Genomic DNA, 22,837 nt, shown 5'->3' on the forward strand with positions numbered 1-22,837 from the left:
AGTATTTTGTGCTTGCACTGCTTAAGCAAACCGCAGGTGAATTGTGATGTTTGTGAGAATTAGGGAGTTGGAGCAGTCCAATGTAGTTAGGGAGTGTGGGTACTCCAAAGGGTGCATGTAGGGAAGTCACCGAAATTCAATTGTGTGTGGTGCTATATGCTCAGAAATTGCCCACATGGTTGTTGGTGTACAGACCCTGCATTGTTCTAAGACTCTGGAGTATTTACACAATTATATGATATACTTGGGTTTTTGTTGCAACTTGTCTGTTTTAGTAGGTCAATCGGGCATAATTGACAAAATTCCAGAAGTGTGTGTTAAAGGAGAGTGTTACTTTGACCAATATTGGTGATTCCTGAGTGCACAGGGAGGATCTAGTATTTGGTCAAGGGTAAAATTTGCTGGTTGAATTTTACTTGCGAGTCAGACAAAGCTGAAGTTGAATGAGTAGTTGTCGGAGCTAAATGCTGCAATCGAAAATTCCGTGAGGCTACGAAGTGTTTGTGTCCTTTACCTGTAGCAAGCAGACAAATTGGTGTTGATTTTTTTATTAGTGTTCTCAATATTTTGCTTTAGTTTTTGTGAGATTTGAGTTTTGGGAGGACTATCCACAAGTCTTTGTCAGCTTGTGTGTCTCTTAAGTAAAATGATACCTCACTTGTATGGTTCCCCGAACCAGAGTCAGCCTAAAAGATGTATAAAAGAAAAATATGTGCTGTGCTATCACCTCAATCTCTACAGGTTTTTGGCATTTCTCTGTTGCAGGCACCTGGGCCACCCACACAAGTGAGGTATCATTTTTATCGGGAGACTTGGGGGAATGCTGGGTGGAAGAAAATTTGTGGCTCCTCTCGGATTCCAGAACTTTCTGTCACCGAAATGAGAGGAAAATCTGTGTTTTTGGCCCCATTTGTCTAGTTTTAAAAAATGCACAGGTTTGCTAGGTTTCCACAGGCGCCGGCTGAGCTAAAGGCCAAAATACACAGCTAGGCACTTAGTAAAAACAGCTCTGTTGGGGCATTTCCTTTTGCGGACGCAAGGCCTACCCACACAAGTGAGGTACCATTTTTATATGGAGACTTGGGGGAACGTTGGGCGGAAGGAAATTCGTTGCTCCTCTCAGATTTCAGAACTTTCTGTCACCGAAATGAGAGGGAAAAGTGGTTTTTGGGCCAAATGTTGAGGTTTGCAAAGGATTCTGGCGACAGAACCTAGTCAGAGCCCCACAAGTCACCCCATCTTGGATTACCCTAGGTGTCTAGTTTTGAAAAAATTGCAGGTTTGCTAGGTTTCCCTAGGTGCCGGCTGAGCTAGGGGCCAAAATCCACAGCTAGACACTTTCCGAAAAACATGTCAAATTTCAATGTAAAAATGGGATGTGTCCATTTTGTGTTTCCTGTCATGAGCAGTAGGCCTAACTACGCAAGTGAGGTACCATTTTTATCGGGAGACATGGGGGAACACAGAATAGAAAAACAAGTGTTAGTGTCCCTTGTCTTTCTCTACATTTTTTCCTTCTAAATGTAAGACAGTGTGTAAAAAAGGCATCTATTTGAGAAATACCCTGTAATTCACATGGTAGTATTGGCACCCCGGAATTCAGAGATGTGCAAATAACCACTGCTTCTCAACACCTTATCTTGTGCCCATTTTGTAAATACAAAGGTTTTCTTGCTATCTTTTTTTCACTTTTTATATTTCAGCAAATTAATTGCTGTATACTCAGTATAGAATTAAAACCCATTGGAAGGTGCAGCTCATTTATTGGCTTTGGGTACCTAGGGTTCTTGATGAACTATATATCCCCGCAACCAGAAGAGTCCAGCAGACGTAACGGTATATTGCTTTAAAAAATCTGACATCGCAGGAAAAAGTTAGAGTAAAATGTGGAGAAAAATGGCTGTTTTTTTTTACCTCAATTTTAATATTCTTTTATTTCAGCTGTTGTTTTCTGTAATAAACACTTGTAGGATCTAAACAAATGACACCTTGCTGAATTCAGAATTGAGTCTACTTTTTAGAAATGTTTAGCTTTCTGGGACCCAGCATTGGTATCTCACCCATTTCTGTCACTAACTGGAAGGAGGCTGAAAGCACAAATAATAGTAAAAATGGGGTATGTCCCAGTAAAATGTCAAAATTATGTTGAAAAATGGGGTTTTGTAATTCAACTCTGCCCGTTCCAGAAAGGTGGGAAGATGGTGATTTGACCACTGCAAACCCTTTGTTGATGCCATTTTCAGGGAAACAACCACAAGCCTTCTTCTGCAGCCCTTTTTCCCCATTTAAAAAAACAAACAAACACTGTATTTGGGCTAATTTCTTGGTCTCTTTCAAGCAACCCACAAAGTCTGGGTACCTCTAGAATCCCTAGGATGTTGAAAAAAAAGGACGCAAATTTGGCTTGGGTAGCCTATGTGGAGAAAAAGGTATGAGGGCCTAAGTGCGAACTACCCCAACTAGCCAAAAAAAGGCTTGGCACCTGAAGGGGCAAAGGCCCAGTAGCGAAGGGGTTAAAGTTACAGTTTTTACAGAAATCCAGTATGGGTTTGAAATTGTCCATGATTTTGGCCAGTTGTAGCCTCAGAGAGGTTTCATGACCTCTTCTTGTTCACCAATTAGAAATAGTGATAGAATTAATTATTTTTTACAGGCCTACAATTACCTGAGAAGATTGCTGTGGTCAAATGCAGTGCACATCAGAAATCAAATGATTTTGTTTAGAGAGAAAATGCTTATGCAGATCAGGTTGCCAAATACTATGCATTGAACTGTAATACAATTAATGAAGAATGTCAGAAATCTGGAAATGATTAAACAAATGCAAATAACTTGTTAACCACAATTGATATGTGGGAAGAGATTAAGGCCCTCATTATGACTTAGCCGCGGGTGCCACAATACCACCAGTGCTGGCGGTATGTGTGGTGCCCTATTATGACTTTTCCGCTGGGCCAATGGATGGAAACAGCGTTTCCCCCCTCTAGCCCAGCAGAAAAGTCACATCAACATTGAAGCTGGCTCGTAATAGAGCCGGCAGCACTGTTGATGTGCAGCGGGTGCAGCAGCACCCGCCGCGCATTTCACTGCCCGTAATTCGGACAGTGAAATGCCCAATGGTGCTGTGCGTGTGGGCCCCTACACTGCCCATGCCAAGTGCATGGGCAGTGCAGGGGCCCCCAGGGGCACCCCAAGTCCCCCTTACCGCCAGCCTTTCCATGGCGGTGTTTACCGCCATGGACAGGCTGGCAGATGGGGACTCATAATCCCCAGGGCAGCGCTGTTTATGACCGGCTGGCAGTAGGCTGGCGGTACCGGTGGTATGACCGTGGCAAATGCGCCACGGTCATAATACGCCTGGTAGACACAGCGCCTGTTGGCGGTACTACCACCGGCATGGCGTTCCGGGACCACCGGGGTGGTAATGACCCCCTAAATCTCTCCAAGAAAACGTGTCTGATGAAGAAAAGAGAGATTGGAGCAAACTAAAATGTGTTAAAAAAGATACAGATAATCTTTGGGTCACCATTGAAGGACAGGTAGTTTTACCAAACTGTCTACTGACGCAAATGGCAAGACATTATCATGGTCAAAGACTTATTGGCAGAGATGCAATGATTCAAACTCTTAAAAAATGTTGGTTTAATCCGAAGTTTAGACTGGTTGAGGAAGCAATTTGTCACAAATGTGTCATCTGTCAAAAGAATAACTTGGGAAAAAGAACAGTTGTCACATTGGAAGAGTAGGAGGGCCATTAAACAGAATGCAAATGGATTTCATTGAGATGCCTGTTTGTGGTGGTTTGAGATACTTGTTGATGATTGTTTGTATTTTTAGTCACTGGATTGAAGCTTATCCTACACGTAGAAATAATAGTCTCATACTTGCAAAGCTATATCTTAGAAAATTGATACCAAGGTTCAAATTTCCAGCCTCTTTAGAATCAGACAGAGGAAGCCACTTCAATAACAAAGTGATAAAATTACCATGTTCAGCCTTAAACATTGAGCAGAAGTTGTACTGTAGCTGTCGACCTGAAGCATCTGGATTGGTAGAACAAATGAATGGTACACTGAAAGCACGTCTTGCAAAGATGTGTGCCTCTATGAATCTGAAATGGCCAGATGTGTTGCCTTTGGTTTTGATGAGAATGAGAAACACACCTTATAGGAAGACAGGACTGTCTCCCCATGAAATCCTCCTGGGTAGAGCAATGAAGGTGCCAGCTGTTCCTGCAAATGCTCTTGTGAATATAAAAGATGATATGGTGCTGGATTACTTCATTAATCTAGCTGATGTGGTTCACTCTTTCTCTCAGCAGGTGGAAGCGATAAGCATGAAGCCACTCCAGGACCAGTCTCACAGTCTGTGGGCTGGAGACTGGGTGGTGGTCAAGAAGCATGTGAGAAAAGCTTGTCTGGAAACTAGGTGGAAGGGTCCGTATCAAGTCATACTTGTGACTACGACTGCTATGAAGTACGCTGGGATCCCGAACTGGATTCATGACAGCCATACGAGAAAAGTGCCCTATCCACTAGAAGATGAAGATGAGTTGTTGAGAGTACTGACAACTATTGAGCCGTCTCAAGAAGCAAGAAGAGAGACTGTGAAAACAGAAAACAGAGACAGTGCAAACTGGTGAAGTACCAGGTACACCTCTGAGAGATGAAATAGAGGTTCTTGAAGTTGCTCAAGCATCAGCAAATGAAGCAGGAGAGTTAAGTCAGAAGAGAACTCTCCCAGAAGCAGACGAGTGGGAAGATCATTTGAAACAAATTATTTTTCCTGAAGAAGCAGCTGATGAGGGAATTGAGTTGGATCAAAGTCATACAGATTTGACTCCTGATTTGGCGAATTGTGCAGGTACATCAAGTCAAAGTGAAAATCTTGCTGAAACAAGAAGAGCTATAAGTCTAGTTTTGCAAAAGACGATGTCAAAGAAAACTGTAAAAGGTGACACGTGGTTTGAATTATAGACAAATGAAAAAGTTCAAGATGTACTGCACACAATCAATGAAGAGCCAGACACAACAACAAGAGCAAACACAGATGAAGATCTGAGTGAAGGAGAAATGAGTACAAATTGAAGATCGAAAAGAAAGAGAGTTGCAAGTCGAAGATAATCTGGTCCTCAATGGGCATACTGTGCAGCAGATGAGTGGCAACAAGAATTTTTGTCATTTTGTTTTGATCTTGAATTTCCAGATAAAGATTTTGGAACTTGAATTTGCTTTTGAATTGAATCTGAAACCTAAATGCCAGCTGAACAAGAAGAATATTACTTCCTACAAGTGCAAATGAAAATTGTTGTTTAATAGACTATGATATACTGAAAGAGACTTTGAAACTGATTTTTGACGAACTGAAACAATTTTGACAAGCTGCTAGACCCAATTTTTCTAACAGTTCTGGAGAAGAATCTGAAAGCTGTAAATATCTGCAAGGAACATTATTTTTGTTTTTGATTTTGGCTGCATAGTTAAATATTTTTTTCTTTTTCTTCTACTTTCGGATTCTTTACAGGATGGAGAACAATCACAATAGAATGAAAACTAATAGGTGTTGCAAGTGTATGTGTATTGCTTTAGGAATTATATGTGTGCTAGGGTGTTTGTTGTTAATTGTGATCATAAGTATGCATCACACATCTGAAAATAGTTATATTATTTCTGTAGAGACTACTACACTTTCAAAGGTAGAAAAGTTTAATAGAGATGAAGAATACTTACATTTAGACCACTCACAAGGAGATCTTTCTTCTCATGTGTTCTATCGCTCTCTTGAGCCGTTGTGCCGTGTATTCCGCCGTCCTGTAAGTGGTTTCTGTTTTCTTCTGCGCCTCGCCTCTTGCGCGTCTGCCCCCGTTGTGCCCCCATTGTGCCCCTCTGATTGCTGTGCCCCGTTTGTAGTTTGTGCCAATACTGTATTTTGTGACTGTTTTTCCGATTTTGTGCCCGACTTTCTTGTGCCTTGTTTAAGTTGTTTTTCGCCCCTTGGGCGCTCCCCCTTGCTCTCCGCTCCCTGCCGCTGCCTCCCTGCGGCCCCGCCCCCCTCGCGCCCCCATTCGCCGCTTCCTCCCGCCTCCCAGCTGCTCCTCCCTCCCCCCTCCCTTCTTAATGGCTGGCGCTGCGCGTCCGCGCGCAGCGAGCGCGCCGCTGGTGCGCCAGAGGCAAGCCCGTCTGCTCCCGTCCGCGCCTGGACCGCGCCCAGCGCCACCCCCCCCTGTTCCTCACGCCCCCCGCAACTCCTACTTCCGATACTCTGCCAGCGATCTCCTCGCCCTCAACCCTGGCCCCTCCATAGAGTGCTTCCTGGCCACCCCGAAGCACACCAAAGGACCTTTTTCCTGCCGCACCTGCAACTTCTCCTGCAACAGAACAACGAAGCCAGCAACAAACAACACTAACCACCTGCACTGCATCCTCCTCAACACATGCTCCGCACGAAAACACGCCATCGAGCTCTGGGACTTGCTCGACACCACCGCCCCAGACGTGGCCTTCCTGACTGAAACCTGGTGGAACGACTCTTCGGCCCCTGACATCGCTATCGCCATACCGGACGGATACAAGATCACCAGAAGAGATCGAACCAACGGAATCGGCGGAGGAATAGCCATCGCCCACAAATCCACCCTCAAGATCCACACCCACACGGACGACACTCTCAAGACAGCCGAACACCTCCACTTCCAGATCCACACGGACCCCAACACGACCCTCAGAGGAACCCTCATATACCGCCCTCCAGGACCAAGAGCCCCTTTCAGCGACACCATCTCCGACCTCGTAAGCACCCACGCCCTCGCCTCTCCAGACTACATCCTCCTGGGAGATCTAAACTTCCACCTTGAAAACAACAACGACGCCAACACCGCTTCACTGACCTCCAACCTCCACAACTTCGGACTCCACCAACTGGTCAACACTCCCACCCACATCGCCGGTCACACGCTTGACCCCCTCTTCACCCCAAGCAACCACATCTCTTTCAGCCACACCTCCGAACTCCACTGGACCGACCATCACTGCGTCCATTTTACCTTCAAGAAAAACACCGAACACCACCGCATCCCTCTACCACCTCACCGCCGCTGGGGAAAAGTCACCAAAGACCAACTAACCAGCTCCCTCGTCAAACACCCACCACCCGACTCCAACGACCTGAGCGCCGCCGCCATCAACCTCCATCAATGGATCCTCGACTGCGCCAACACCTTAGCTCCACTCAAGAAACCCACCACCAACCAAGGAAAGAAAAAACCAGCCTGGTTCACAGAAGAACTGACCACCTCAAAACGCACCTGCCAGAAGCTCAAGAAGAAATGGATCCTCGAGCGCACTCCCGACAACCTTGCCACCCTCAAAGACACCAACCGTGATCACCACCAACGGATCTGACTCGCCAAGCGCGCCCATTTCACTGAACGCCTCAACAACAACGCCCACGATTGCAAAGAACTCTTCGGCATCGTGAAGGAACTCTCCAACCCTAACGCCAACATCAACGACGTCCCACCCTCCCAGAAACTCTGCGACGACCTCTCCACCTTCTTCCACCAGAAAATCACAGCCATCCACGACAGTTTCAACACCGCTCCACCGCCAGACCCCACCCCTGACAACGCCGCCCACGCCTGCCGCCTCACCGTCTGGACCCAAGTGGACAACGCCGAAACCCTAACACACATGAATTCCATCCACTCAGGCTCTCCCACGGACCCATGCCCACATCACGCATTCAACAAAGCCGACGCCACCATCGCCCCCATACTCCGCAAGATCATCAACCTCTCCTTCAACACCGCCACCTTCCCGGACAGCTGGAAGCACGCAGAAATCCAACCCCTCCTCAAGAAACCCAAGGCTGACCCCAACGATCTCAAAAACTTCCGACCGATCTCTCTCCTCCCTTTTCCAGCAAAAGTCATCAAGAAGATCGCCAACCCACAGCTCGCCCACTTCCTAGAAGCCAACTCCATCCTAGACCCCTCTCAATCTGGATTCAGACGAAACCACAGTACCGAGACCGCACTCCTCGCCGCCACTGATGACATCAGACAACAAATAGACAACGGCGAAACCTCAGCCCTCATCCTCCTCGACCTATCAGCCGCCTTCGACACAGTCTGCCACCGCACCCTACTGGCCCGTCTCCACGAAGCCGGCATCCAAGACAAAGCCCTCATGGATCTCATCCTTCCTCTCCGACAGAACCCAGAGAGTCCGGCTCTCCCCCTTCCGCTCCAAAGCCACCAACCTCATCTGCGGCGTCCCCCAAGGCTCCTCTCTCAGTCCAACGTTGTTCAACGTCTACATGGCCCCCCTTGCAAAAGTGGCCCGTCAACACAACCTCAGCATCATCTCCTACGCCGACGACACCCAGCTCGTCCTCTCCCTGACCAAAGACCCTCTCACCGCCAAAACCAACCTCCACGAGGGACTAAAATCCATCGCCGAGTGGATGAACAACAGCCGCCTGAAGCTCAACTCTGACAAGACGGAAGTCCTCATCCTCGGACGCTCCCCCTCGGCCTGGAACGACTCCTGGTGGCCCACTGCACTCGGACCCCCACCCACCCCAGCCAACCATGCAAGAAACCTCGGATTCATCCTCGACTCCGCTCTCACCATGTCCAAACAGGTCAACGCCGTCTCCTCTTCCTGTTACAACACCCTCCGAATGCTCCGCAGAATCTTCAAGTGGATTCCAATAGGAACCAGAAAGACGGTAACTCAAGCCCTCGTCAGTAGCAGACTTGACTACGGCAACGCACTCTACACAGGCATCCCAACAAAAGACATCAACCGACTCCAGCGCATCCAGAACGCATCCGCCCGCCTGATCCTCGACATACCCCGCCGATGCCACATCTCCCCCCACCTGAAAGACCTCCACTGGCTCCCCGTGGAAAAAAGGATCACCTTCAAACTCCTCATCCACGCTCACAAGGCTCTACACGACACCGGACCCACTTACCTCAACACCAGACTCAACTTTTACGTCCCCACACGTCAACTCCGCTCTGCCAACCTCGCCCTCGCCATCGTCCCCCGAATCCAGCGCAAGACCTCTGGCGGCAGATCCTTCTCCTTCCTCGCCGCCAAGACCTGGAACTCTCTCCCCACCTCGCTACGCCAGACCCAGGACCTCCTCACCTTCAGGAGACTCCTCAAGACTTGGCTCTTCGAACGCTAGCAGCTCCCCCCCCCCCCCCCCTCAGCGCCTCGAAACCCTGACGGGTACATAGTGCGCTTAATAAGTTCTCTGATTGATTGATTGATTGATCGCTTGTTGTATGCATATGTTGGGAAAATGAATGTGAGAGAGTGTTATGTTTGTACGCAAATTCCTTCATCAGTGCGAGAAGGACTATCTTATCATAGTTTGCCTTTAACCTATGGTGTTAGTTGTAGTCTTCTACTAACAAGGCTTTATAACCAGGAATAAATTCAGTATTTTTACTCTAACCTACACGTTGTGTTTTCTTTTGTTCCGATTAATCAGCATTTGAGCAACATTGCCAAAGAAAGAAATGTTGACATTGTGGGAGATTTCTTTGAGCCTACATTAACTTTTGGGACTGCCTATGCTCATTGCAATAGCCTTACATACTTGCTTTCACCAGGAGAAAAGTCCTTTTTAGATCAAACTGATGACAGAAGAAAATCTTTGAATGAGAAGATAGAGAAAGGGTTAGTGAAGAGGACATTTAGAAATGACTACGCATTAAGTGAAACCAAAATTCAAGAGAGATTAGCCTTAGTTGCACAACATGTAGGAAAGCTTTGAATTTATAGACCACAAACCAAAACTGACACTAACTTTGTTGGAAAGAGTGAATGCAGACATGTATTTCTTTTCAAGAATACATGGGACTTTATGCTAAATGGCCAGGACCCTGTTATTCCAGGAGTTTATTACATCTGTGGAAAGAATGCTTATTATCATCTCCCAAGGGGAAGGTATGGGACTTGCTATTTGGGAGCTGAATTCACCAAAATTTACCAAATTGACAACATAGATGGCACACATAATTTGAATGAATTATAAAGGCCAAGACCAAGAAGAGAAACCTATGCTGAAATAATTGGGGATATATTTGGAGCAATTATTCCTTCTGTAGGAGTTGTTCAGAATGCTCTCAAAATTAGAAGGTTGTCTATTATTGTTGATAACATGCCAACTGATTTTTCTGGAGCTGTAATTTTAATGGATACTGAAATGGCTGGGTGCGGTCCATTCAATGGTTCTTTAGAACCATCTTGCGTTAGATATCATTTTAGCAAAAGAAGGTGGAGTCTGCCAGATTCTGAAATCAAAACATTGCTGTACATATATCCCTGACAATAGTAAAGGGATTAGAAATTGTATTAAGGACCTGACAGACTTAAAAGATCCAGAGTTATGGGAGAATGTTGGCAAAAGTGTGACAAATGTGAGAAATTGGCTGGGCAAACTTGGTAAACGGATTGTGGGAAAAATACTGAGACCATTATTGATCGTAATTACTTGTGTCATTTGTACTATCGGATTTTACAAACTATATAAACTGATTAAGAGAAAACAAGTAAAAAATGATCAGAGGAGGGACGAATTGAAACTTGAGAAACTGAGAAGCAGATAGCTTTATTATTTAAGACAAACTGAAGATTGGAGAAATACAAGAATGGATAGATGTTTTAGAGAGACCATGTTTTAGGCTGACAGAAATTAATTAATGAATTAATTAATCAGTTTTGTGATGACAAATATAGCCATCAGAGGAGGGATTGTGAGACTGTGAAAATAACTAATGAAATTGCATGATTAACTGAAAGAAAAGCGCCTGTTTAAAAGTGCAAGGCTGAAAGGTAAATGAGACCTACACTGACAATTGACACAGATATTTGAAAAATGAAAATAAATCTCTAACTTATTAAATGTATTTTATGTTTTGACTTCAGATCCTGCGAGGTTGAATAGGGCTATCATAGTAGATGCCCTAGCACTTACTTACTCGTCCAAAATTCCATGGCTAAATTATATAAAGCACTTTCTTATTAAATTAGGCCACCCTGAGCTGTTTTTTACCCCAGATGAATTGAAAACAATCTCCAGGAAAGACCTGAAAAATATTTGCCTCACCCATCTGGCTGAATTGAGATGGGACGCGGAGGCAAATAAATATAGTGTCAGGAGAAACTATATGATACAACAAATGAATGGCATGGAACCATACTTATGCAAAGTCACGAACCCAAGACATCGGTTTGTCCTTACGCGTTTGAGCCTAGAGTCCTTTCATCGCCTCGTTAGTTTCCCCCTGATTAATGACTAGTCTTTACAATTGGAAAAATGTCCCTGTGATAATGTCTCTGACCAAAATACAATGCACACACTTTTCTTTTGCAAATATTATTCAACTTTTAGGAAAATGTTTGTGATACCACTTTTAAAATTAATGCATTTTAAACAATGTCGTCTAGCTTTCTTGTATCTTTTATCCCTTCCATCTATCATGGTTTGTAATGGATTAGCCTTGTTCCTGTGTTCTGTAATTAAGGCCAGAAAATGTCTTGAGGCAAATGGGTGAGATTTCCAAGTATTATGTTTGAGGTCTTTTTTATTACTTCTCTCAATCAAATTGTTTACTTACTTTTACTTTTTTTTAAAAATGTTTACCTGTTTATATTTATATTCATATTTATACGTATTTTATTCTTTGCATCCCTTCTCACTCTCCTTCTGAAAATTGTTTTTTATGTATAATGACTTTTATGATTGCTAAAAACAATCGAATAAAGTTTCTTTGATGATGATGATGTTTTACTAACTGAGAGTAATGAAAAATGATAATTACATGTTCAGAAAACAAATAGTTTGAGTTTCATGAAATGTTGTACTGCACATGGTAACTGTGTTTTTAAACAGGCCTATGTTAAGCTAATTCAGATGAAATAATGTGATGCTTAAAATGTTTATAGCAGTGGAACGTTTCCTGTCCTTTCTAAATCATCCTGTGTGATGATCTAATGTCAGAGAGAAATGTTCTTGTGCTGTAACATTTATAACATTTTATTTAACTTCCTCATAGATAATGTTCCACAGAAAACAATGGCTTTTAGTAGTTTTATGTAGTTGAAACAATTTTATCTGTGCAACTGCATTGTTGATGACAGTGGAAGAAGCCGAACCAATGAGAGAGATAAACGAAAACAAGAATGCAAGGAAGAAACATTCTTTTAATGTAATCGGTTCTGTCCTGACCACCTCATAGCCTGACCAACGGTAGAGTAACTAGTTATTTTCTGGGGCTTTAATAGAACAATGTTTTTTTATGTCAGTTCAGACTTATTTTCTTCTTTCCCAAGACCAGATTTCTTCTCTCTTGCTGAAGAGAGACTTAATCTTTCTTGTTCAAGCTCAGACTTATTTTGAGCTACATTTACTGTCTGTGTGTATTAAAATGTTTATTTATTTCTGCTGGTAAATAATGTGCTATGTGCCACATACAGTTCAAATGCATTAAAGGCCAAATATTACTGACCTGCTTTTCCATATGTCACTGACCACTGAAGATGACCCAAAGATGCTTAACTGAGGAAGACTTTGCTGTCTGCCAAACCCATTAAGGAGAGGTATAATAAAGAGATGTGCATTTGTTTTTCTTGCAGGTTTATATGTTTTCATAGAATGTATGATGGAACAATGAATGCTGGAACCATGCATGCCTGAACAACATGGTCGGAACAACGACCAAGTTGTTACTACAAATGCCTTTACCACGCATGCCTTTACAATGATTTTCTGTTGTAAAATCATGCCCAGTAAAGGCATGTCTGGGAACACCATGCATGGTTCTAGCATGCCACCCCGCACCTGCCCTAAGGCCTAGAAGTACCCCACCCCCAATACTAAACTTACCCTGAATACCTCCAACTAATCTTAGCCCTATACCATTCCCTGACCTTCCCTTTATTGTTGACTTTGTTTTGTTTAGCGCCAAACACTCACACCTATCTGAGTCCAAAGGTTCATTCGACCTCATGAGGGTAGATGGTTATTTACCCTTACGTGTCTCCTTAAAAATGAATTATCAAAACAAATATAAGGTAGGATGCGTCAACACTGGCAAAACATATATGCGCACTGAGTGGGTTGCTGTGCACTCCCCCTATGTCCCTGTCATCTGCCATGCCTGCCCCTTTAACAATCAAATGCTAATAAATACAATTTATTATCATTTGATTGTTAAAGGTTTGCAGCGGCTGGTGCTCGCAGGAAGGCGACGCTCCTCCACCATAGTGGAGGAGCAGCCACTATTATCTACTGAGGATTCAAAGATCTGGATATTCGAAGGATCTGTGAATTAGTAGTCAAGATATACAAACATTCCTCTCTCGTGAATTTATCAAAGCCGACTGACTTTTTGCAACTCAATTTTTGTAAAAATCACTGAACCCATTTACATCAACCCAAGCACAACAACTGATTTAAATACATTTCAAGTTCCAAGCCAAAATATTGGCATTTTTCTGATAGCAGATTGCAAGGTTTCCTATGTGACGGCACAACATGCCCTTTTATGTCATCGGTTGGGGTTATGTTTTATGGGCATGTACTTTCACTAGCATTATCATTTTTGGGCAATTTACCTCGTTGTGAAATGCACCTGGTACAGCTTTAGAAGCACTGAGTACGTGCAAATTATTGTTCAACTAATGGTTTTTCACTGTATAACTTTTTTCTAGGATCAGACCAGTTTCCACCTAATTTATTAACTTTCTTCATCACTCAACAGATGCGAGTCAAAAGATTTTTCAGCCATCGGTTATGTTTCCTTTTGCCTGCAGAGCTATATATCCAATATGTGGGTACACAAGAGACATTTTAAGGCACAAGCAAAGTGGGCTCTGGTCCAGGGCCACAGCCTTTGAAGGGGCTCCCTGATAGTGCCAGCTCTGTTCTGCAGAGAATCTTGCCCTGATTACCTTGAATTATTCTTAAATAGATTGTTTTAAATACCGTTTTCCTTTAATTTATTTTTAATGTGGGTGATGTGTGTGAGTCTAACATACACTTTGTAGAGAAATCTTGTGTTTGTGTTTCATACAACATCTATAAAAAAGTTTATTTGAGATCAAAACAGGACCTGACGTATGAGAAAGGGAAGGACATCATAAAGAATATATGCAGTAATATGAGTGAGCTGCTGTTGTGTTACAGTATTGAAAACACCTATCACTGTCCCTTCTGTTAGACGTAAATACACAGAATTTGATTGAGTGTGTCTGGGTGATGGCAGTGACCTGGCCAAAGAGGGCATTAAAGAGCTGAAATTGGATCATAAATTCAAAGCTGTTCTGGACAGGGCCCCCAAAAAATATGTTCATCCGAGGGCCTCCCAAAGTTCTTAAGACATCCCTTGGGTACCGCACAGGGAAAAGCAGAAAGCGGCCCTGCCAAATATCCTGCAGACATAGTTCACGACGACTGATCAGTGTGGATGCTACCTAAGACCTGTCAATGACTTAGACACTCCTTACAAGTTTTGCCAGATTTGGTGCATGGATACAGGGGCTGAGGTGGACCGAATCCCCAAATCTGAGTAGTATCGCTGCACAGAAATCTGTACTCGTGGCGCAGCGGCGTTTAAAGATCACACGTAGACCAGTATCTTTGCTGCCACACTCGGAACTGCGTCACCACAGTTCTGTCCTTTATTTATCACTTAGTGCTCCGTGCCCCTCCCGGACACGCTGAGCACGCTACTGAAACACGGAGAGCCCGCGTGGCTCTCCGTTCACTCTTTACATCCCTCCCATGTTTTACTCCACATGGACGGGGACAAACAAAATGAACTTAAACAAATAATGAAAGCATTTTCATACGAAACAACCCTCAATATAAAATTGAATGAATAAACACACATAATTAATAACTGTGAACACTACAAATTTGTTTCTTAGCACCCTAAACCTTCATGCCACTCACAAAGTCCAAATTAGATGGTTGGAGGTCATTGCACCCTGTTCAACAAACAAAGTCTCTCAGCTGACTATTCGGCACAGGGTTAGGGCGTAAGTCATACCTCGCACTTCTGGTGCTACCACTCCCGTGTTCAAGAACACAACGAGGTCTAGTTTGCTCGATCCTTGTTGGCTCTGTAGCATCCTTCCTTTCCTCAGCCGGTAGTGGTAAATCATCGGAAAAGTCCTCTATCTCTCCTTCATCATTGGCCGACTCTTTCAGACCAGCCCTCTTAAAATGCGATACATTTCGTGTTACCCTTTGTCTCCCTTTTGCTGCAGTTATCATGGACCCTTTTATGCCACTTACTTTCCATACGTCCGGCTCAAACGGCGTTCGGAACTTTCCTCCTCCTCGCCGATGTTTCACGACCACTCGATCCCCTTCTTGGAACCCTCGATACTTCGCTCGCCGTCGGATACTCGCTCGTTGGTTGGTGGCTTCTCGCCGGTTCTGAGTGGCTTTTACGTCCAATGCAGGAGGTCTCCACTTAGGACCGGAAGGAATACAATCACGTGGAGACACTTTGAACATCAAAGAGGAGGGAGCACAGCCAGTGGTGCTATGAGGCGTTTGACGATACGCACTCAAGAATTGATACAGACATTGTTCACTATTTTCATTTTGTTCTACTCCAATCCTTAGAGCTCTGTTCAAGGTTCGCATGAACCTTTCCACGTCCCCATTTGCCTGGGGCCAGTAAGGCATTATCTTACGATGACGAATTGCCAGACAGTCAAGGTATGACCTAAACTCTTGCCCTTGGAAAGGAGGACCATTATCAGTGCGGATTTCGTCAGGCAAACCAAACAAAGCAAACGTCTTTTGTAGAACGGGTCGTACATTTTCAAACGCCGTTGACGCTATAACTTCTACCACTGGGAACTTGGTATATGAATCAATCAAAACAGCAGTCAGTCTGCCATCTGGGAAACTCCCAAAGTCCATGCTCACTTTAGCCCATGGTTTCAGAGGGGCCGGTTCAGTTACTACTGGGCAACTCGAAGGTTCTGTTGACGTGATAATGCAGGAATTACATCTCCCTACCATTTCATCAACCTGAGTATCCATACCCGGGAACCAAACTTTCTCCCGTAGTCTTGCTTTGGTTTTAGCAGCTCCTTGGTGCCCTTGATGAGCCAACTCGATCACCTTCGACCAGAGACATTGGGGAAGCACGATTCGTCTTCCTCTCAGAACCAACCCATCATTGTCAGTAGATAACTCATCACGCACCTTCCAAATACTCTGCATAGCGACTCTTTGATCAGGGCAGGACATTTGGGTCTTCTCTAGAAAATATTTCCACTTTTTGTGACTTAACGCTTCTTTGACGTGACTCAACATTACATCTTCCTGGGTAGCGTTCACAATGTCAGTTACGAGAAGTGCATTAGGGCATGCCGACTGCACAACCATGCTAACAAAAAGTTCAGTATTTTCTTCATCTTGTTCTTGATGACCATCAAACAACTTTGGAGGCGGGTGTCGAGACAGATAATCTGCAGGATTGTTCACACCAGGCCGATATACAACCGTGAATCTATAAGGTTGAAGTAGAACAGCCCATCGTTCAATTCTCGGAGGTGCCAAACGTGGACTACCCGCAAACAAAGGGACTAACGGCTTGTGGTCAGTCACTACTTGAAACTCATGCCCATACAAATATAGGTGGAAATGGCGGCACGCCCAGCGAATGGCTAGAGCTTCACGCTCGATTTGTGCATACCGGGTTTCAACTGTCGACAGTGCCCTACTAGCGTAGGCAACAGGGACCCACTCTTGATGCCTCTGTTCTTGTAAGAGCACAGCTCCAAGCCCAACGGGGCTCGCATCCACCACCACTTCAGTTTTCCTCCCGGGATTGAAATAAGCCATAGTCGCTTTATCCAGCAACGCATTTTTAATGTCCACAAATGCTTGTTGCGCATCCGGAGTCCAGTCCCAACGGTGTTGCCCTTTTGTGAGTCGTCGAAGAGGTTCAGACATGGTGGCAAGTTGTGGTATAAACCTTCCGCAATACGTGGCCATCCCTAGAAAGCTACGAACTTCCGTTGGATTTTGCGGAACAGGGGCTTGACGGATCGCTTCAGCTTTCTGTGGGTCCACTTGCAAACCATCTTTTGAAAACACATATCCGAAAAACTCTACCGAGTTTTGATAGAAAGCACACTTTTTCTTATGAAGTGTTAGCCCTGCTTCCATCAATCGTTTCAACGTTGACCTTAAATGACGATGGTGCTCTTCTCTCGTCTTGGAGTATATCAAGATATCATCGCTTAAGTTAATTACCCCTGGCAATCCGGACAGCGTTTCTCGAATCGCATTCTGAAATACTTCAGCAGCTGACGACACTCCAAAACTCAGTCTCTTGTACCTTCTTAGCCCCACATGTGTCGAGAAAGTAGTAATGTTCCTACTTTCAGGGTCCAACTCCAACTGATGAAACCCGCATTAAGATCCAACTTGGAGAACCACTGGGCCCCATTCAGATCCGCAATAATGTCATCCATAGTGGGGGTTTTGTGCCTCTCTCTCTTGATGGCCTTGTTTGGCAGGCGCATGTCAACACATAGACGAATCGCTCCCGGCTGTTTCGGTTTCGGTGCGATCACCAACGGTGATACCCAAGGCGTAGGCCCATCCACTTTTTCAATGACTCCTTGTTCTTCCAACGACCGCAACTCTTCCTCAACAACCGGCCGTAGATGAAAAGGCACCCGACGATGTCGTAGAGCCACAGGAATCACATTGTGGTCTATGTGCAACTTAATGCATTTTCCTTTCAAACGTCCTAGTCCCTCAAACAACTGCGAGAATTCATGGAGGAGGCGTTCCACTTGAGTGTCATATATTTGACGCGCAAAGAATACTAGCTCTAACTCTTCAGCCGTGTGACACCCTAGCAAAGTGCCCCGATCCCCGGCCACGACATAGAACTTTGCCTCTGCTGATCTATCTCCACTGCTTACGGCCACTTCCACGATTCCTTTGAGGGGAAGTGGCTCTCTTCCCCCATAATTATATATTTTAGTAGCTGTCGACGTAAGTGGTGGGGCAGGTACTAATTTTTTGAAAAGGGTTTCATCCATGACATTGACAGACGCTCCAGTGTCAATGAGTACAGAAACCCGCGTGCCATTGACGTAGACATCACTCATGGGCAGCGGCCTCTTTTTCCTTGGTTTTCCTCCCGTGAAAGATATTACAAAAATGTCCTCATCTTCATCTTCCTCAAATACCGGACCACTCGCTGTCGCCTGATCCCTTGTTTCCTCCGCACTTTTGGATACAGCTCTGACATTCGTTTCTCTACCTTTCTGTTCGCCTGGCTTGTTTCTCCTGGACCTGCACACTTTAGCAAAATGGTTCGGCTTACCACAGCGGTTACACGATTGCCCTTTTGCGGGGCACCCAGCATTCGATCGATGTTCATAGCCACAACTTCCGCAGGCTCTCTCGCTAGGTTTAGCGGGGTTCAGCTTACGAGGTGTTGTCGGACGTGTCTGGACGGCATCCACTTGTTCCTCCTTGACTTGAACCACGCGAGTCGATGACGCTGCAGCCATTGACTGACCTCTCACTGCCGCCATGGCATCTGCTCGTACCGCCGATAGTTCATGCGACCTCGCCAGAATCAGAATGTCATCAAGGGACATTCCCTGTTGCCGAAGAATAAGTTTTCTCAAAGCATTCGACCGACATCCTTGAATGATCTGTGCTCGGATCTCTTCTTGTTGGTTGAGACCCGTGCACGAGCTCACCAGTTTTCTCAACCTGGCATAAAACATATCCATCGATTCTACCTCGGTCTGTTGCGCCTGTCTGAGCTTAAAACGTTCGTAATCGGAGTTAAGTTGAGGATCAAAATGCCTATTCAAAGCAGTCACCGCTGCGTCAAAATCAGATTTATCCCCTGTATCAGGGAGAGAATCAAAAAGCTCCTGTAACTCATCTCCACCCATCAAAAGCATCACAGACCTGCGCACTGCTCCATCCGTCTCTCGGGTAGCACAAAAATAGTTTTCTAAGCGATTTATCCACAGACGCCACCTTGGCGCAGCTGTGGCTGGGTCAATCAGCTGGCTAAACGGTGGTAAAGAAGTAAGTGAGGAGTGAATACTATTATTTAGTTGTGCTGGAAGTTGAGGATTTCCTGGTGGTTGAGGAGGATTGGCATTATTAGCATTGTCTTGTGGTGGGGCACTCATGTTTGCACTGTCTTACTCCAGTGCTTTGCACAGGTTAAGATATCTCCTTCCTTTTTTTTAATTTTTTTATTTCTTCCTTTTGGCAGGTCTTCTTTTTTTTTTCTTTTATAAAAGATTCCCCAGTCTCGGGGAGCACATGTGTCCTTGTTTTTTTATTTTTTTTATTTCAACAATTCCCCAGCCTCGGGGAAAACACGTCAATTTTAGAAATTCCCCAGCCTCGGGGAAAGCGCTCCTCACTCGCCGCCTTCACACCGTCTGGAAACGCTCGTAAACAGAGCACTCAGCTGAAATTGACGAGCCTCGTCAATTTCAGCTGCTCTCCCGGCAGCAAGGACACGCCCTAAGGCAGGGCACTCTACGGAGCGATTCGCTCCTCTCCACGATCCTCTTCTGACACGCCCTAGGGCAGGGCACTCTACGCAGCGACTCGCTCCTCTCCACGATCTTCTTCTGGGGGCGGCGCGGGGCAGGGCTCACCTTTCTGGGTTTCCCCGATCGGGAAACCAAACGGCCCCAGCCACCGCCAATGCGAGGCACACCACGAGGCCACGGGCTTCGCACCTCACCGGGTCGACGCCGCGCCGCGTGGTTTTCTTTCTCCAGCGGCTGACTACACCACTCCTTCGGTACGTTTTTTTTTTCCAGGGTTGTACAATCTTATATATTCGGTAGTTACTGCGCGATGACTCGCATCCCGCTCGTCGCCATTGTACTCGTGGCGCAGCGGCGTTTAAAGATCACACGTAGACCAGTATCTTTGCTGCCACACTCGGAACTGCATCACCACAGTTCCGTCCTTTATTTATAACTTAGTGCTCCGTGCCCCTCCCGGACACGCTGAGCACGCTACTGAAACACGGAGAGCCCGCGTGGCTCTCCGTTCACTCTTTACAAAATCCACTAGTTATGTGATTTGTCTCCAGAAATGGGAATAGCCACATGAACCTGGGGATGCCATGTTATTTTCTAGTGTTTTTTCTCAATTCCAGGGGTAAATTTGCCCTCATTTTGTGCTTGCTGAGAACAAGTGCAGCATGTCAGTGAGAGAGCCCTCAGGGCTTGGGGGAGGGGTCAGTGTAGGAGATGGGGAGTAAGAGCAGGCCAGAAGAGAGTAGGTTTAGTCCTAGTGAAGCGTTGTCTGCAACCCCATTTTGTGCTGTGAGCTGCTGGGACGGACTCAGTCAGTGTTGCCCTTGGCAGGATAGAACCATCACCCCTAGGCCTCTATCAGTGGTCTGCTGATGTTCATCCTGTTGCTATGGTTTGGACTAGCACCCGCATCACGGATGTGCGTTGGGAGTTTATTTGGTAGGCAAGGGGCCTGTAGACAGGACAAGCTATTGTCTGTTTGAGGAATGTAGTCTGCACCTTACATCCAGTTGTTTGGAATGGGTGGATGCCATGACTGATCTGGGAAACATCCCTCTGCTTGAAGCCCCTCCCTGTCCCTGCAGCAGTTTCACCAACTGCTCTTCCACACCCAGTGAAACCAGGCCCATAATTACTGGCTCTGGTATGTTCCGACCTGGTTATTTGAGGCCCAAAGATAGTGGGCTATTTAGAATGGCCCATGGAAACTCCTCCGAAAGTTAACACTTCGAATGGACTACTGCCACTCGTGATGAGGACTTTAGAAGGGTACATTTATAAACATTTTCCCCCCACCTTATTCTGCGAACCCAAAGGCAGTCAAATATGTAATTATATTTCACAGACCTTTACTAAACACTAAGCTAAACCATGAAAGACAATTATAATGAATATTAGAAACATATTAGTACAAGTGAATGTTAAATACAAGATCTCTAAGATTTTATTAAGAGCATAAAATAGTCTGCATTTTAATTTCTGCTACTTTGGTATCAATTTACACCCTCGAGTCTCCTCACAGCTCTCCTTATGTCAGTGTTGACAGGCACCCCTATTGCTGGTCCACTGTTCAGAGTTCACGGACAGGCCACTCAGCTAATCAGCACAATGTCCCCTTAAAATCCAGGAACTTGTTTGTTACTTCCCTCACTATACATCGGGCATCAACATGATGCTATCCTTGCACATGTTAATTAGCATTCTGATACTTCGTGTGTGAATAGACACAAGAAGCTGGCTTATACATTATATTGATTAATGTGAGCAATGATGAACAACGAATGCTAATGTTAACTGATATTCATATGTGCAGGCAAACGTTAAGGCACTCTAAACAAGCCTCTGTGCCTAAGTGACAACTTATCTGGAAGCCTTGGGCGTCTTTGGACATTTTGTAGCTCACATCTAAGTACTGTACAAGCTTTCTACTGCATCCTGATCTCTTTATGTTTCGCATCCAAGATTTGGAACAATACACCCATTGAAGTAAGGCTGATCCCTCCGTCAAAGCCCGACTTAAAAATAGATCTGCTTCTGACTCATCTATCTGTACACATGGCAAACCTTCACCTCACTATTTCACCCTCTTGAGAATTCGTTTTTCTCATCTAGTTTTCTTGTGATTTATGTTATACAAGAACTCTCAGTTAAAGTTGAACCTCGTGACGCCACCATCACATTTAGAACCTCCCTCACTAACCTTACACTCGTTTGTACACTGTTGTAATGATGGCAACCCCCAAATCGCCAACCTCCACGCTCTCTGCCAGCATGCGGACTCCTTTATCGACAAAAATGTTACTTCTATATATATTGTCGACAACTCTTCCATTCATGTTGAAGGCAAGAATGGGCAATATACTTGTTCCAGACCCATTTAGATGGAAACTTTTCTGTGTAAAGCGATCTAACATCATGATGGCAGTGTTTAATTTGTGTCAGTGATTGGAGGTAGTGGGCACAGGCACTCATTTTTGCGGACCAAGACCTTTTTTTCATAAGACCTCGACTCAGAACAAGAGAGAGAATGACAGAAAATGACATTGAACTGGGAAGACACAGCTAGGAAAACGGTGCCAAAGGGAGAAGCCAGGAATGAAAATGAATCTGCAAGAGTGAGATGAGCTGAAGAGATATGAATTGTGGTGGTGGAAAACAGAGGTGGATGGAATCAAGACTAGGCAGCTTTGGTGTTTGGTAATTCCAGCATTTTACAATCTCGGTGGGGGTTGTGAGGATGGTCCTATGAAAACCATTTAGGCCCTGCACAGATTATTATGTTTAAAAAGTACTACATATTGGGATAATGTCCTCAAATATAAACCGTGTTTGCACAAATGTTTCTCCCATGTAAACCGCTCTACTGGGTTAATGCCTGTGCCATATGAATACATAAATTAATGAATAAATGTATGTTCCTATTTGTTCACCTTTCCCACATCACAGACTATTATACCCCAGAAAAATACAGCCTTAAACAATATTTCCTGATGCATTTCTCTCGGGATCCATTGTTTGCTCCTCACCTGATTTACAAACTTTATTACAACCAGTTTTAAAATGTGGTACTTTTTGTATACGCTGGAAGGTTTCTCTAAAGTAGCTAGGCAAAGGGTATATAGGTAGTATAATTAATCAGACACCCAGTACAAACATTTACCTACCTTGATGCTTGGAAGTAGGCCAGAAGCGTTCTCTACTGCTTCTCCGAGCCCCATCTCCTCTCATCTGTCTGGAAACTG

This window comes from Pleurodeles waltl, chromosome 8, assembly GCF_031143425.1.
Source record: "Pleurodeles waltl isolate 20211129_DDA chromosome 8, aPleWal1.hap1.20221129, whole genome shotgun sequence".
Lineage (NCBI taxonomy): Eukaryota > Metazoa > Chordata > Amphibia > Caudata > Salamandridae > Pleurodeles > Pleurodeles waltl.